General features: G+C 45.4%; 1 protein-coding gene and 1 long non-coding RNA gene across 8 annotated transcripts in view; one reads left to right on the top strand and one right to left on the bottom strand.

Moving 5' to 3' along the window:
- Positions 1-3,178: 3,178 nt before the first annotated feature.
- Positions 3,179-3,834, bottom strand: LOC118240460 (uncharacterized). Its single transcript, XR_004775432.1, has 2 exons — positions 3,529-3,834; positions 3,179-3,325 (listed from the first exon to the last, which is right to left on the bottom strand). It is a non-coding gene; the product is annotated as an uncharacterized LOC118240460 (long non-coding RNA).
- A 191-nt stretch (positions 3,835-4,025) lies between these two features.
- The window catches only part of add3a (adducin 3 (gamma) a), a 53,370-nt gene continuing 43,755 nt past the window's right edge, over positions 4,026-13,640 (top strand). For 5 of the 7 annotated variants that reach the window (XM_081706105.1, XM_081706104.1, XM_081706103.1 and 2 more), the window contains exon 1: positions 4,035-4,127. The gene's annotated coding sequence lies outside the window, so the exon portion shown is untranslated. Of the gene's footprint in view, positions 4,128-13,640 lie in introns of all 7 variants that reach the window. The other 2 variants (XM_035520794.2, XM_081706106.1) reach the window with 2 other exon arrangements.

The following is a 13,640-nucleotide window of genomic DNA, read 5'->3' as shown; positions in this document are numbered from 1 at the left end:
CTCTAGAAAAAATATCTTGCATAAAAAATATCTTATGAAACAGGTTTATGAACAGTTGGCCCTGCCTTGAAGTGGGGCAACATTTAAACTAGATTTACATTCACAGCATATGACAGACTTTAAAATGAGTCATTAGTAATTTTCCTTGTTAGAATTATCATAATGAATATTTCCATAATTGATTCAACATCTAAGATATCTGACACACTGTCTTGAGTAACATTTGCCCTAATTCTCTTTGTCAACATCCCCAAACCATAAATGTGCAGTCAGCATTTGACATGAATCATTATGTAACTTGGCAGGGAAAGGTTTTCAAATGTTATCCAGCACACTGTAGCTGCGCACAATCATAGGCTAAACCACAAGAAGAATAAACCTACTGGTTGACTGACATGTTGGCTCGTACTCGCTGTGGCCCCAGGAGAAATAGATGGAACAGCGCCAGGCTTCAATATTGTTTTGTGGCAATATATATATATTTTTAAACAAACATTTCAAACGGTCCTCTGTAAAATGAGATCCGCAAATCAGTTTTCTAGGGAAGTTTGGTGGGGACATTCAGATTTTTCCAAACAATTTGCACCTGTTTCTCTCTGACTTTCAGATCCTTTGGAAATATTTGAAGGCTCACATTTGTACCTTTACCAGTCTTGCCATCAAAAATAACACTTCTCTGACATAGTTTGAAATCAGTGACACTTTGCTAATTATATGGAAAGCACTACCCCCCAAGTTTTCAGGATTGGTTCTTTAGGGCTGTCTGAATCTGTCATTGGTACTCTGAGGTTTCAAAGCCAAAATGCTCAGCTATTGCACTGATTGTTTCACACATGATTTGTCTCCTAGCATATAAAAACACCACATGGAAATGCTACCAGGTCATTTTGTGATCTCTTGTTTTGCTACAGAAAGTTATTTGTTCAGTTCATGTAATAAAAATATATATTGGCTGAACAAGAATTTTGTATTTGTCTTAACAAGATTTCTTAATATCTTGAAGTTAAATTAACATTGATTGAACAAACAAATCTATGTTGTTTAAAGGAGCAATAAGTGATACTTCCTATTGTGAAACAACCATTATACTGACACCTAGTGGCCTGAATGATTCAGATTCTTTACTAACATGTTTTAAACATGATTGGCTCCATATGCGAAACCCACTTTATGTAGCATAAACTGATTCGTTTGAGTACTACAAAGCATGGTAGCATCGCTTTCTAGAAAAAAAAAGTCTCGGCTCATGTTTCAAGTCTGATCCGGTCTTGCAGATTTCTCCTTTGTAAGATACGAAGGATTCAACCCTTTCTCTCACTGGAAGCTGCCCAGGTGCTTGTGCAGTCTCTTGTAATCTAAAAGCTAGACTACTGCAACTCGCTACTTGCTGGTCTTCTTCTAAGAGCCATCAGACCTCTACAGCTTGTCCAGAATGCAGCAGCACGACTGGTCTTCAGCCTTCCCAAGTTCACACGTCACTCCCTTCATTGGTTTCCAGTAGCTACACGCATCAGATTTAAAATCTTAGTGCTCACCTACAAAGTCAAAAATGGACCAGCTCCTCCATACATGAGGTCAATGGTCAAACCCGATCCGTACCTGGAGTACTTCGAACCTCAAGTTTAGCTCAGCTTGAAATACCATGCTTCAAGTCTCATGGAAGACAATCATCAAGACTATTCTCTGTCCTGGCTCCCAGATGATGGAATGAACTTCCACTTGCTGTCTGGACAGCAGAGTGCCTTGCAGTCTTCAAATACAGATTAAAGACCCATCTATTCATGGAATATTTAAATGACTACTGACCCTGCACCTGTGTTAATTAACTAAAATACTTATTGTAGGGTATTGTTTATTGCACTGATGTTGACTAACAAACTCTAGTACTTGTTTTTTGCACTTATTATTGTCTGAGATAGAGCTTATATGTATTTTGTACTTCTAGGAATAAGCACTGATACCTGTATTTCAACAGTATTCTAGTTTATTGGTATAATTGGTATCTTGGGCTCTATCCTACTGTTCTGGCTAGGATACATTCTATGAGTAAATGACAAAGCATTTTTGTAAGTCACTCTGGAGAAGAGCGTCTGCTAAATGCCGTAAATGTAAACAAAATAAATAAATAAACAATCACTTTCATAAATGTCTTTGGCTAAATTTTGGTAGTTAAAAATTACTTATTGCTCCTTTAAACAAATGAATAAAATATTTCTAATTAAGATTACAAAAACTGTTGTTGAGAAAACTCAAAAATCTTAACGCGTTATGTTTAGGACCTTAGTAAATCCATTGGGAAATGTGTTTAATTTCAAAGAATTAGTGCTTTAGAAAATCCATATTTTAGGAATTGTACAAAAGAAGTGGTTAATTTCCCAGCAGTTATTAAAGAACACTTGTTAACTGAAGGTAATGGTTTAATGGAAGCAATGAACACCTTTTCTTGCAGCTTTCTCTTTGCTGAATCATAGTTTATCAACATTGGTCCAACAGGACACTACAACTTGCGCAAATAAAAAAAGCAAACAAACAGGTTTTATCTCTTTTTTGCTTCTTTCCCACCATTTGTGCCATTGTGTGTGCGGGTAGGGGGGTTGCTTTAGGCTATTTATAGAGCCTCTTTGGTCATGGGGTCTTCACAAGAGCTATTTCTGACCCTAATTATACTCTGAAGAGGTGCCCCGTGATGACCTGGGAGGGAGAACAGAACAATGGTCAAAATCAGATGTTTTTTTCCCCAGTCATAGATTAGTAATCCGATTTTCTAGAAATTCCACCAAAATTTGCATTTATCCACCGCAAAAAGGAGAAACATGACAATCCATGGTACTTAAGAGTCTAACATAATTAGACTGTTATTTAACTACTTTGCTATAAGCAGCAAACAAGCACAAACATGCAACTTCAGCGAATTTAACGTGGATATCATTCTGTGCCAGGACTAGCTGTGACTTGTTGTCGCCGAAGGTCACATTTATTTAGCTTCTTGTTCTCTCTTTGTAGTGAATATCTGGATGTTCCAGTCTAGTGGACCTTCGACCAGAAACAGAAATTGTTTTATGGTGTAATATTGTCACTAGAGGGCGATATTTTCTAACAAGTTTGTCTTTTCATGTTATTAATTTGCAAACATCGTCAGCCGTTCAACTCTAATCTTACTGTATAAATGATTACTACAATCAAGCGAAACATTTTATTAGTTGAATATAGTGAAATCATCAACTGATATGAGGACATTTCTATAGTAACTGCATCATCATCGCCGTCGTCCTCCTCCTCTAAAGCAGCTTTAACAGCGATACTCTGCGCTGCGGTTAAATCCAGTCTGAAAAACAGAAGCTTGATAAACTGAAATGCAGAGAATTTGAGTAATTAAATAGTCGTTTTCTTGTCAGGTCTGTAGCATGACGTTTTTAGTAAACGCAAATTGAACATTATGAGCAGTTGCATTAAATGTCACCGCAGTTGTACACCATCAGCTCGTCTTGACTGGACCAGAGGCTACGGTGGTGAGAAACACTTCTGCACCTTTCACTGCCATTAAAACAGCGTACGAGCCGCCTTCGTCTTTTCACGGCTGCGACGTTTTCAGCAACTCCAAGGTGTGGTACGAATATCAAAAGCACATTTAAAACAACCACGTGTGTCCATCTCTACACTCATGCGTCGAATTTCCGCGACTCCAGACACGTGTCTGAAGGTTTCATGTAAAAAACAAAACAAAACAAAAAAACGAGTCGATTGCTCTTATGAATCTACATTATCCGATTTAGCTGTTATTGGGTTGATAATGAGATTTACCGTGCACTTTTACGTGCACGCTGATGCACCGCTCGGCCGCTGCGATCTTTTGCTCCACCTGCAGCCGAACACCGGCGCTGTGCGCACGTCTGATTCGCACGGCATGCGGATGCGCCTGCAGCTGTCCACTCCAGCTCACGTATTTGCCGTACAGATCTGCGAAATTCCCCGGGCAGAGTATCGCGAGATTTGGCCTGGGCTGCCGAGACTCGTGGGATCTGCGGTTCAAAAACGTCCTCGCGCAGCCTGGGGCACTCGGTTCGCCCGCGCGTGGATTGAGCGAGGGTAACAGATTGACGGCTTCACAGCTCTTTAAGGCGTTTCAGGTAATCGGATTATAATACGTTTTTTTTTTCTTTTTTCCTGAATTGGGTGACATCGCGATCGATGTCTTGATCTTGTGCTCCCGCTTCTACGTGAAAGAAAGAGAACTTCGAATTAACAAGTTTCTTTAAACCCTTAGCTACAGATCTTAATGCGCGGTGGATTGATCCGACGCAGGACGCTAATATAAATGCTGCTGACAGATTTAAATCTTGTCGGGAATATTTCCAAATGCTTTAGTTTGCACAGCGGCGTTGTAATCATAGCAACTTGTTGTGATTTGCTTTGCTTTGCTTTTCTTTGGTGCAGGCGAAGCGCGCACACGCAGCGGCCCATGGCAATAGGCGCCTGCGTTTCGGGCTTTGAAAGACGTATCTCCTGTACCGTCGTTGCAGCCTCCGTTTGTAACGAGTGCGCAAAGTTGGTCACGAGCGGGCCGAGGAACGGGCGCCGCAGAACGCGCGCGGTGGACGCCGGTGCTCTGCAGGGTCTCGCTGGGGTCTCGCTGGGTCCCTTAATCACAGACGCGTTTACGAAAGAGCCGTCGTTTGTTTATTTCCTTAAGCGGTGAAATGTTCAAAATATTGTGATGGGGCGCGAGCACTGTTTCGACAGCTTTTAAAAAACAAACTTAAATGAGTTTGTGATTTGAGATAAGAAAGCGGAGCTTGACTGTTTTACACAGTCTGTGAAGGGCCGAGCGTTCGAGGTTGGAGACCCCGCCGTCACATCCAGATCACCTGAGCGAAGACAGACTGTGTTACACGTCTGGTCTGAGTCAGTGCTGGCAACACTTCCCAGGACTCGGGTTTTCTTTTAGAGCGCAAAGATGACATGTTTTCCTTACACTGCACAGATATTCGGGGAAAAAATGTGTTGTTAGAGTCATGGCTGAACAAGTGCTGCTCTGAGATAATGGAAATTTGGGCCAGTGTACTACAGAGTTGCCAAGACAAAATCGATTTGACTTTGGGATATCTGTTCCAGGGTTGTGATTAATATAATTTGCTGGCATTTGTTCACGAATGTCATAGTGCTCTAGTGGAGTTGATTAAGGCACTCGGTGGTAATGCTTAAGAAGGCATGAGCTGTGTGTGTGGAACAGAAGGAGATTAGACTCACTCACTCACACGGGACAGGGGTGTGTCTCGGCCTGTGCTCTAACCCTTGGGGAGGAAAGTACAAGTTCTTACTCACTCCTCCTTTTCTCTTCCTGACTCTCGTTTTTCTTAAGAACTCAACAAGTGATGGCGGCAGCACCTCTAGGCTTGCACTCGTGCTGTGAGCCCCGTGTCTAAAGTTAGCAAGAAACGAGAACGTCTCGCCGAATCCAGCGAAGGAAGGGCCAGGAACTTTGGCACATGCATGGACCAATTCGGCAGAGCTGAAAAATCCTGCACACTGCAGTGGTGACTAAGGCATTTTGCCCGCTGTAAAGGCTCCTGCAGAGAGGGGGAGACAAAAAGGTGATGAGTATGAAGTTCTCGGGGACGCGTCAACCCTTTATTTGAACTTGTCCAGGAAGACAGCATGACTGTCGTCACTGCTTTGGCCCTGTTTGTCAGGATTATCAGAAACACATGCTCACAGCCTCTCCATGACACTCTCACTGCTAGAATGTTCTGGAATGGAAAGTTTTCTTTTGTTATGAGGCTGTGCGCATTAGGGTGGAGGGGTTATTATTCTACATTTCTCTCATTGGCCTTGGTGCTCCATCTGTGTTCGATTGCTGTTTCCTGTATTTGGGAATGATTTCGGACCACTTGGACATGGAGCAGCAGGCGGAGGTGTTATAGTGGGCTTCCTGCTTTAGGACCACACCGTGGCCCATTTCGGCTGTGTTCTGAACATTCCAGTGTTCCCCTTTTGGCAATGTATGCTAGGGAGTATTGAGCAGAGCTGGGGGTGTGGGTGGGTGTTTGCCTCAAATCTGGGCAAGTATTAGAAAAGGTCTTACTGGTCTGGGGTCAGTGTTTGCCTTTCACTGTTTCCTGTGCTGTAGTCAAGAATGACTTTAGTAGATCAATTCCAGCACTGAGCTGCTTTAGAAATTTGGCCTCATGTCCAAAATCGGCACTCCTTCCTGAACACTTGGAGGAACGAACACTCGTGGTTTTCCCATGTATGGTGTGTCCTGATGTTTGAGGGATAATACAGGGTAACTTGGGCGTGGCTGTTATATCAGGAAGATATCGTAAACAATGCAGACTGTACGGTCTTTGCTGACTGCATCAGCCTGATGCTGAAGCCACACACGGGTATCAGTGTAGCGTGGCATATCGGGCGGATGCTGACTCTGCTGTTGAGTATCGGCATGCCCCTGTAGTTGTAGTTGTGTTGAGTGTAATGTGAAGATGGAGCAGGGTGGCACCACCCACTGCCACCATCTTGACCATTCCTGAGCTCGTGCTGTATGAGGTGTAGGTGTGGCCACACCTCCTCAGCTGCTTTGCCCCGCCCCCTGTCCTTCATGGGACTTTTTTCTCGACCACTGACATTCCTTGAGGTTGAGACCATTTGCATATATATTAGAAAGCCTTTGCCATGGTTACCTGAGTGAGAGGCTGGAAAACCAAACATTTTCTTTATCCAAACTGTCAATTTCCTATACTGATGCTATATTTGAGTAACCAAGTGCAGGAAGGGAAATGAGGAGAAATTTTTAATTAAAGATGTTCGTGTTACTAAAGATGTTTATTAGTACTGTATTGGCTAATGTGTTTTTGTTTGTTCAGTATTTAATGTGGTTAAGAGGAGAGCTTTGAAGTAGTTTCATGGTTTAAGTGTTTTTGGATTTAGGACCATGGTGACGTGTGGTATATGCATACAAACACATGCAAGCGCTCTCACGTGCACACACACTCACTGCTAAATGCACTCCAGTTCAGAGGTTCAATGACTTTCATCTCACGTCTGCTGCAAGCAACAAAATGACTTCCAGCTGGGGCTCGCTTGCGCTCTCTCTCTCTCTCTCTCTGTTTCTCTATCATTTTTCTCTTTTGAATTGTGTATTATAAGCAAATTCTTGCCACTTTTGTGTTCTAGCTGGAGCACTTCACATCTTGAGCTACACTGAGCAACAGTCCTCTGTTTTGAATAAAATACAAAAATGAAAAGTTAAAAAAATGTTTTTTTAAGGCTTTACAATATCGTAATCAGACTTGGTGTTTTGTTTTTTTGTTTTTTTTTTAAATTGGGCAATGGTTTGTGTGCATTTGTTAAAACCCACCAAATCCAGTTGCATATATCTAGACTTGTGAAAAGACAGAGGGTGTTAAAAGTCTGTGGATGAGAGCGTGTGTGTGTGTGTGTGTGTGTGTGTGTGTGTGTGTGTGTGTGTGTGTGTGTGTGTGTGTGTGTGATGAGCTGGACAGGGAAAGCCAGACTGCATGCGGAGCTGTTCCGAGTCAGAGAGCACTGGAGGGTCTGTGGAGAAGTGCTCCAGGCTGACTGCTCTCTCTCTCTCTTTCGCACTTTGTGTTTGTGTGAGAGAGAGAGAGGGAGAAGGAGAGATGTATGGTCTGTAAGCCTGCCAAGAACATGGCTTTTCAGTTCTCTCTCTTCATGAAGTCACATCTTTGTGGTATTTAAATGAAGAGCATAAACATGTCAGTGGGGTGAATGTAGCAGGGTTAGCCTGGTCTCCATGGCCACGGCGCATCCAGCCTCAGCCCTGTGGCACACAGGCCAGATTTCCTAGCTTACACTCTTGTTTTGGTGGTTCAGGTCTGTGTGTGCGTGCGTGTGCGCTCACTCGCATTTGAGTGACCCTCTGACTAATGAAGGGTGTGTATGTTGAATCCGTCCTGTGAGGAAATGTGCTGCATCACTTATGAAACAGGCGCTCTCTCTCTCTCTCTCTCTCTCTCTCAATAATGGCTCGCATGCTTGACAGTGTCCCACCCTACTTTTGGTTCCTGTTTGCAACGATTCAGTGCTCAGCAACTAACCAGCTGTAGCCAGTGACCCACGCCGCTGAGATCCCCTTAGACCGGCCTCCTCCAGGCCTAGCTGCTCAGACCACAGGGGGCTCACCTTCCTGGGCCCGGAGCGCGTCCGTCCCACCCGCTTCAGCAAAAACGGACTCGGGATGTGTTTCGGATTCCGTTGGAGGCCCGGGATTTTGCCACTGCGAATTCTGGCCCTGGGCTGCCGGAAGTGTGTGCGAGTTGTAAAACTGGAGATGGAAAGGTGGAGCTGGGCGTTTGAGTGTGACGAGTCTGGTGGAGCGTACATTCCTGTAGCTCACCTGCTAGGGCTGGAATCGCCAAGGTCATGGGTTCAGTTCCCATGGAGTGTGTATGATCCATAATTCTGAAGACGTATGTAAGTCACTCTGGATAAGGGCGTCTGCCAAACGCTGTGGATGCAAGCGTACACGGCAGACATGGTTGGCACTGTAGACGGTCTGACACTGCATAGATAAATGTAAATATGCACGGGTCACCTTGCACCGGCATCCTGTTCCTCTTTCCAAAGTGTGTGTGTGTGTGTGTGTGTGTGTGTGTGTGTGTGTGTGTGTCAGTGTCACACACCCTGTGCGATGCTCATGTTCAGAGGTGGGGCCAGATCAGCTTTACCACTGTAAGCTGAAATGGGATCCCCAGACCTCCGACACGCTGATGCTCAGCTGGGACTGTTTTCCAGCTTCTGCCCAAACATGCGTCACCCCCCCCCCCCAAATATTCCACTATTAGCAGATCCCCCCCCCCCCACACACACACACACACTTCTTAAACGTGTGCACCATATAAAGCTACTGACTGTAACCACAGACCACTGTTATGACACCCATACGGATGCTGTGTTCGTAGAGGTTTGTGGGCATGTGTGTGAAAAAGCAGCACTTCCTTGTGCCACAAAATACAGTCATTTGTTTTCAAATAAAAATGACTACTCAATCCAACCCGCATAGTGAATCACCAGCTCGGCAGAATCAACACACATTGTAAACATAAAGAATCAAAAAGTCAGATTGTACCTCAATGGGTGTAGTTCTACACCTTTTGCCAATTAAAACCCCTTTACTCTCTCCACCTGCTTCACCCTCCAGAACTTCAGCGTTTAGCGTCCGCGCAGCCTTCTGCTGAAGCTCAGGTGAAGTTTTCACCTCTCCAGCTGTATGATGTCCCAGACGCCCATGGCGATGTGTTGCAGGAGATATCCAAGAGGCCCGCATGTTTGTCTCCATAGCTGTACCATCTTTGGTTTTCTTTTCTGTTTCTTTCTTCTTTCTCGCTCTCTGCCAGTAACACTCCTAAAGTGTTCATTTTCTCACTGTCTCACACACACCCCGACACACACCCTGAGGGGTTTTGTGTGAACCCATAATCTTGCTTTCACTTCTCCACGGTAAATCAGACTCTGGTTTGACGTTCTTCTGTGCCATGCGCGAGAGGAGTGTGGCGCTGCTGAAAGCCGATCCATGCATGCAGCCTGAGCCGTTCACCAAGCCTCGAATGCTGCTGTCTCACCTGGGTTCACTTGTGAAATGTTACACTGCAGCACAAAATCTGGCTTTCAGAGTTAAGGGGGCACAATGTATCCTGATACTGGCCTTTGCTGTACAGAAATCTTCGAAATCAATCTTGCAATAGAGCCCTTTAACAAAGTGTGTGTGTGTGCGCGCATGCACGCACGCACGCAGGCTGGCTTGCTGTGAGTTTCTTGAGGAGACTCGGGCGTTCCACATGACTGTTTGGATGTTTACATGAATTACAACACTGATATGATCCAACATGCCCAACAATTTTAGTAACAGTAATGCAGGCCAATCTAGACCCATGTCACAAGTTCACCATTGTTTTTAAATATAAGGGAAACTAACTAATGGCAATAGTGTGTGGTGTGTGTATCACTAGTCATCTTGGGATACACACACAGATACCCTTGGGCTGTGGGTCACAGGCTTATCTGAGCACAGTCCCAACACCATCACTGTTTCCACTAAGGGTGGGTGTGTGTGTGTGTGTGTGTGTGTGTGTGTAAGTGTATAAGAGAGTGACCATTAAGAGTATGTGCTCCTGAGAGGGTCCATCACACACATTTGTCCACAGTGACCACAGGAATAGGAAACAGATTTCATTTCCTCTTCCACTAAGATTGGATGGACAGGAAGTGTCCTTGTTTTTGCATTGAGGAAGGACAGTAATGCTCTCTGGATGCTGAAGGGCTAGTGTTAACCTTTTGTAAGGAGCCTGTGTGTGTGTGACAGCTGTTTTGAAGTGTGTGTGTGTGGGGGGGGGGGGTCACACTGTCTCTAGGTCATCTTATTTGATGTTTTCAAGGCAGGAAAATCCACTGCTACAACCACGATGCGATGCTGTGCTTGAGAAACAAGAGGAAAGAGCTGACCCGGTGATGCCGACTGTTTGTCTCCGAGGTGATAGAAGCCTTCCGGACAGTTCTGCCGGGAGGTTTCGATCACGTGGCGTCCCTAGAGCTGATATTTAAAAAAAAAAAAAAAAAGTTACACTGGGGGGTCAAAAAAGGGAGCGAGGGAGCATTTCCGCAGGCCGAACGTTTGCAAAGCACATCAGTCTCACTGTGTTGGAGCAGCAGGGAGAGAGGGCAACGTTTAAGCTAAGCCTCCCTGTCAGCAATAAGCACTACCCATAGATCAGACTTCAGCAGTCATCATTCATCTGTTGTTCTGGACCTTTCCTATAGCAGTAGAACATTCCCCTCATGTTCTCTGTAGCGTTGCAGGCAGAGGTGACCCAGTCTGCCGTCTGGGGCCGTGTCGCCTGAAAGGTGTGGACCTGCTACCAGCAACAAAGATCTCCTCGTGTCCTGCTGGGATCATGCGTCACTGGCATGTTTAAAAACGCCTTTGATCTTCAGAGACACTCGGAGCCAGGAACCCCACTGTGTGGGGTGTGGACCCTTCTGTCGGGCACCAAGTGGCTGCCCACAAGTGGCGTTTGGCCTTTGTCCGGGCCACGTTGCAGAGAGAAGCCATGCAGAAAGGGAATTAAACACAACTGCATGTTGTGTTGTTGTGCTGGGCCGAGATGAGCACTTATTACAAAGGTCACTCTGTGTTTACAGCTTCAGACGTTGACCTTTTCCCTGACTACAGTTTCTGGCTTCAATTTGTGTAGGTTCGTTAACATGGAGGAAGTTTTATTAACATGGAGCTTTTGTGTCTCCTGCAAGCTGCACTTATGTATACAAGTGAGCGACTCTTCCTGAGGTTTAACCACGAGGTGGTCCGTGAGGCTGAAATTCAGATTTTATTATTTGTCTAATCTCTTTAACAATAGATAAACAGTACAACAAACAGGACGGCAAAGAACCCCTCGCCAGAGTGGCTTGGATATGCTTGATGCAGCAAACCTCACACAGTTTGTTTGGAAAGGTCAGGTCAGGTTCAAGAGTGTGTGTGCGGGACTCTTCCTTCTCCTGTGTGAGTATGAGGAGGCTCCGTCGGTGGAAGTGTAGAGGTCCGTTTCCTCCCCAGTGCAGGGTGACCTGACTCGTTGCAGCTGGTGGCTGTTACAGGGGGCGAAACAGGATTAAAGCCTTTTCCATAATAGCACAGCCCCCTTTTTTCCGGACAACTTGTTTGAGGCCGGAAAGACATGAGCGTACACAGCTGGCCGCATCAGGGTCCGTGGCGTCCGTGCTCTCTGGGGTTCGACCTGCGTTAGCGCCCGTCTGTTTGATTTTTGGGTCACTGCGTGCTGTGACTGTCTGTCTGTATCTGGCATATGCATGCTGCTGTTAGTCAAGATGTTCCTCCTTTAAGCAGAGTCAACAGAAAAGAGATTAGAGGCTTTTAGAGGCCACTGAAGAGAATACACACACCTCACCAAAACACGCACGCAACCCGTGCTATGGAAGGTCGTTTTATTCAAGCACTGAAGCGACATCCTTTAAACACTCATTCTTTGTTGCATTTGTTTGTTGTGTCGTTTACGCGTAATAACCCCCCGGATCTGGTCTGGGACATTTTGGATTTGACCTACACATTTCCTCCTATAGATGTCGTCGTTGCCAGAATGGTTTGTGGATGCGATCGAAAGCGAAGGCCGTCTGTGGGACTGACATGTTACCTGCGCTTTTCTCAAGTTGTTGGATGGCTTTTAAGTGCGAGTGGGAGAGATTCGTATTGAAGCGTTTTAGTGAAAACATACTTGGCATCTACCCACCTCGGCTCAGCGGACTTCCCCTCTGCTCTTTGACGGATAGTCTCTGGATTCAATTTATCTGCAGGATCTCAAACATTTATGAGCAAACATTTATGAGCAACCTTAACAAACGCGCAATTAGCCACGCTGTGACGGGACGCCGTTACCTACTCCGTCGGAGAGGTTGCCAGGCCGTCTTGATGCCTGCGTCTTTTGGTGCGATTTGCCCTAAAGTGCAGCGGTTGTTTTAATTTTGATGTTGGAGAAGAACATTGCAGTCTCCAAACCTGAGGAATGCTGCGGCTGTTTTAAAGACCTTCGTTAGCTGAGTGGTTTTGTGAGCACGTATGTCCCAGAAGACCGTTGTTTTTATACGCGCCTGACCGAGCACCTCCATACACTGCGGGACGCGTAACGTGGGCCTTACCTGTAGCCGTTTGTGCGCGACTGAAGCGTTAGCTAGTGTTCCGCCATACCGTAAGTGTTTTGTGGCTAGTCGAGGGCATATTTGATCCGCATGCCATCAAACGCCAGTAATCTCCGCCGATTCTGACTGCGGTTGATTCTATAAAAGTAGAAATGCGCTTTGTGCCGGTTGCGTTCTTGCCTAATTGGCACAACGGAAACCCAGCGACATTAGCTGTCACAACACTGGTCAGCAGCTCTTATGTAAGCGAAAGGATTATCTAATCGCACCTGACCACGGCTTCCCGACTGTCCGAACTCCAGCATCCAAATCGATCTCATTCGGCAGTTCTTTTTTTGGTTCAGCCAATCAGAAGTCTTATGCTTTAATAATATTTATACGTCAGCATTTTTAAAAAATGCTTCTGACCGCTGCAACCATGTGACTTTTAAGAGATACTTGCAGAGCAGTGCTGGAAATGTCTGCTCTTCCTCGCTGTCTCTCTCATGCCATTGAATGCAGTGCAGGTATGAGCGCTGATCCAAATAAGATTTCCTCTCTGATTTATGATGCTCCCAAACCACCAAACAACCCCAGAACAGCTCTTACCGCTGTTTGATTTGTGACTCAAATCAGCTCGCCTGAATATGGAGTCTTGTGAGTGTTTGACTCCAGGGACTCAGCGCTGCCTCCTTGTCTTTGAAGCCTGGATTTCATGTACTTTTGTTGCAGAATAACAGTGACGCCCATCTTGGCCATTATGGCCCTGCACAGCGTGTTTACACAGATGTTTTTGAGCAGATGACGAAATGGTTATCGTGTGTGTGGGTGTGTGTGGTGGGGGTTTAACCCAGAGAAGTGCTTACAGACTGGGAGCAGAGGGAGGGAATCCTGGCCTCCATCCAAACACCCTGTGGATACCGATGGCTCTTCTGTAGTCCGGTGCTATCGTGCTCATATCTGAGACTTCTGCTCCA

The sequence above is a fragment of the Electrophorus electricus genome, chromosome 23 (genome assembly GCF_041902795.1).
Source record: "Electrophorus electricus isolate QZ-2024a chromosome 23, ASM4190279v1, whole genome shotgun sequence".
Lineage (NCBI taxonomy): Eukaryota > Metazoa > Chordata > Actinopteri > Gymnotiformes > Gymnotidae > Electrophorus > Electrophorus electricus.
Note: the sequence above shows the minus strand (reverse complement) of the source record. Positions and strands in the feature narration are given on the sequence as shown.